General features: G+C 42.0%; 1 protein-coding gene across 1 annotated transcript in view; it reads right to left on the bottom strand.

Moving 5' to 3' along the window:
* Nucleotides 1-3,851, bottom strand: part of LOC106873339 (monocarboxylate transporter 1) — a 55,906-nt gene that overhangs the window by 11,405 nt on the left and 40,650 nt on the right. The window lies entirely within an intron of this gene.

Genomic DNA, 3,851 nt, shown 5'->3' with positions numbered 1-3,851 from the left:
AAAAGCTGCATTCCCTCGCTTTCGGTAAATATGTTACTTATTTTTGGTAGTTTTTTTTACTTATTTAGTCCCTCGATAGCGTGAGGCATTAATACACAGTTAATGCCCTTTATATATATTTAAATATATCTATGAAGAAACGGTGAATCTTTTCATTACGAAATTTTTCGATATTTTTTCATTATGAGGTTTTTTCACGCTGACTACTTGATAAATTCTTATAAAGAATTTATCCTATATTATATTATATATATATGTATGTAGATATATGTGTGACTATATATAGATGTGTGTATGTATATATATATGTATGTATATATATATATATATATACGTATGTGTGTGTATATGTATATGGATGTATACATATATATTTATATATGTGTATATACATATCTGTGTGTGTGTGTATGTATGTATGTGCATATATATATATATATATATAAATATACATATATATACACACACACACACATATATATCATCATCATCATCATCAACTAAGATTCTTTATCCTTGTTGGCATGGGTTGGGCGGTTTGACTGGGCTGGCACACTGGATGGCTGCGCCAGGATCCAGTCTGATTTGGCATGATTTTCTATGGTTGGATGCCCTTCCTAATGCCAACCACTCCGAGATTGCAAAGGATGCTTTACATGCCATCAGCATGGGTGCCATTTGCATGACACTGGTATCTGACATGACTATGATTTTGCTTGGCTTAATGGTTCTTCACTAGCACAACATAATGCCAATGGTCTTGGTCATTGTTTTCGTGAGGCCCAACACCGAAAGAAGGTCAGCCACTTTGTCTCCATGAGGCCCAACACTGGAAAGAAACTCAGCCACCTCACCTCCATGAGGCCCGTTCGATAGAAATTCAGCCACTTCACCTCTGTGAAGCCCAACACCAGAAAGGAACTCTGCCACTTTTCCTCCATGGGGCCCAATGCTCGAAAAGAACTCAGTCATTTTGCCTCTATCAGGCCCAACACTTAAAAAGTACTTAGTCACTTTGCCTCCGTGAGGCCCGACGTTCAAAGATTGATTTTTGTTTTTTATGTGCCACCAGCATGGGTGCATTTGGCTCGATGGGTCCTCTTAAGCATAGCACATCACCAAAGCACTCGATCACTAGTCATTGCCTAGGTGAGGTTCAAAGTTCGAAGGTCATGCTTCACCACCTCATCCCATGTCTTCCTGGGTCTACCTCTACCACAGGTTCCCTCCATAGTTAGAGACTAGCACTTCTTTACACAACTGTCCTCATCCATACGCATCACACGACCATACCAGCACAGTCGTCTCTCGTGCACACCACATCTGATTTCTCTTATGCCTAACTTTTCTCTCAAGATGCTTACACTCTGTCAAACATGCACACTGACAGTACACATCAAGTGAAGTATACTGGCTTCATGTCTCTCATGCCTGTTATAGCTGATGTTTCACTGCCATGCAGCATAGCTGTTTGCATACAGGCATCAAACAATTTGCCTTTCACTCTGAGAGAGAGGCCCTTTTTGCCATTGGGGGTAGGAGCTCTCTGAACTTTGCTCAACCTAATCTTATTCTCACAGCTACACTCTCAGAACAATCACCCCAACTATTAACCTGGTCACCTAGATACCGGAAGCTATCCACTACCTCTAGCTTGCCCCCATGGCAGTTGATGGAGTCTGTTTTCCACACGTTCAGCATTTATTATGCCTGTGCACCATCAACATACAAAAGTTAATTTCTCTGTTAACCTTCCTTTGATGTTGCTACACCTTTTGTGTGTCTAAAGTTTACACTGGGTACATCTTATGGAGTTTCTACCTATATCATTTCTACATATTGTGCAAGGTCATCTACCTGAGGGGATTTGTGATTTGTCTGCCTTCCTACTTACTATGACTTTGGTTTTTGCTAAGTTAACTTGATTCTAGACCTTGTTTCCATACCTGGAACCTCTCTAGCTCACGTAATGATTCAGCTATAAAAGCAAAGTCATCAGCACAGAGGAGCTCCCAGAGGCAGGCTGTCTTGAATTCGTCTGTTATTACTTGGAGGACTATGCTGAACAAGAGGGGGCAGAGCACCAATCCTTGTTGAACCCCCTACTTGTAGCCTGAATTCTTTGCTATATTCGTTGCCCACCCTCACCTTACTGGCAGTGCCCCTGTACAAGGCTTGTACAGCTCTCACCAACCACTTGTCTATCCCTAGTTTCTGCATTGACCACCAGATAAGGGATCGGGGGACCCAGTCAAAAGCTTTCTCTAAGTCAACAAAAGCCAACTACAGAGTTTAATCTTTGGCTATGTATTTCTCCTGCAGTTGCCTTACCAGAAATATAACATCAGTGGTGCTTCTCCCTGGCACAAACCTAAACTGCATCTTGTCTAAACTCATTCTCTCCCTAATTAGTTGGGCTATGATTCTCTCCATGTCTTTCATCATCTGATCCAACAATTTGAAGATTCTGCAATCATCCCTATCTAATGCGTCACCTTTACCTTGGTAGCATTTGACTATGGTGCTGCTACACCAGTCATTGGTTATCACTCCTTCACATATCACCTGGTTGACTATACGGGTGACTAGACTATAGCCTACACCGCTAGATATTTTAAGCATCTCAGCAGTGATTCCTGATGGGCTAGGGGCTTTCCTTGTCGTCATATCCTTAAATGCTTTATCTACCAGGGTACTGTCAATTCGGAAAGCTTGTCCCTCTGTTGGGTCAACATTTGGCAGACTCTCCTACTCCCAGTCACTCGCCATGCTCAGCAGTCTTTAACGGCATCTCCAAGCCTCTCTCTTTGCAAACTCATTAAAATCAAGTGCAGTCTTTCATAATAGCATTTCCATTATGAATCATTAGATGCAAATGTACCATCATCCATATGGACACATTTCTCTCCTATGACATCATGATCTTCTCTCACACATTCTAACACACTTTGGTCCTCATGTCGCTGAACATAGGCAAACTCCTTCTTTTCTGCTTCTCCTTTGGCTAGATATTCTTGTCTCCAAGCATCCCTTCCGGCAATCTGATACAGTTCCCTGCTAACCACATTATTCCAGGACTTCCAGGCCTGTTTCTTAGCTCCAATGACCTTGTCTACCACATCGTTCTACCACCACGTTACCCTAGGTTTGGATGGAACTTTGCACCAGCCACAGATTTGGTCTGTGACAATCAGCAAGCCATCCCTCAAGAATTCCCCAGTTGCCCTCTATGTCACAAATCTGTAGCTCCTCCTCCCTTTCATTGAATTTCTCAATTAGAATGTCCCTAAATCTCTGACTATATGAAGGATCCTTAAGCTTCCAAATCCTTTTCCAGATTGATTTACTTCTTGGCATCCTTCTGGTCTGGAGTCTAAAGTCACTAATGACTAGTCTATGCTGTGGGTTACATTCTTCACCAGGGAGGGTCTTTGTATTTAGGAGCAATCATGCATCCTGCTGTCTGGTAAGAACACAATCAATCTGGCTAGCACATGAACCTGATTGGTAGATTATCAGGCGGCTGGCTAGTTCCTGAAGTTTGTGTTGCATATCAAAAGGTTATTTGCATCCAAGAGGTAAGGTGGAGAGGAGCTTCAGCCAGGTTCCTCACAGGCAAGACACATAGGAATAAAATCTTCTTGGAAGGTAACAGTGATAGGGTAGGTGGCATGGACATACTTCTTGCAGAGAAATGGGTGGATAAAGTCATAGAGGTAATCAAAGTGGGTGATAGAGTGCTTAAGCTTAGGCTAGTCTTACAGAACAGTATAGTGACAATTATCTTTTCCTATTGCCCCTCAAGCGGGCCTACCAAATGAACAGAAGGACCACTTTTATGATATTCTTCT

This window comes from Octopus bimaculoides, chromosome 3 (assembly GCF_001194135.2).
Source record: "Octopus bimaculoides isolate UCB-OBI-ISO-001 chromosome 3, ASM119413v2, whole genome shotgun sequence".
Taxonomy (NCBI): Eukaryota; Metazoa; Mollusca; class Cephalopoda; order Octopoda; family Octopodidae; genus Octopus; species Octopus bimaculoides.
The sequence above is the reverse complement of the archived record's forward strand: the minus strand, read 5'-3'. Positions and strand labels throughout refer to the sequence as shown.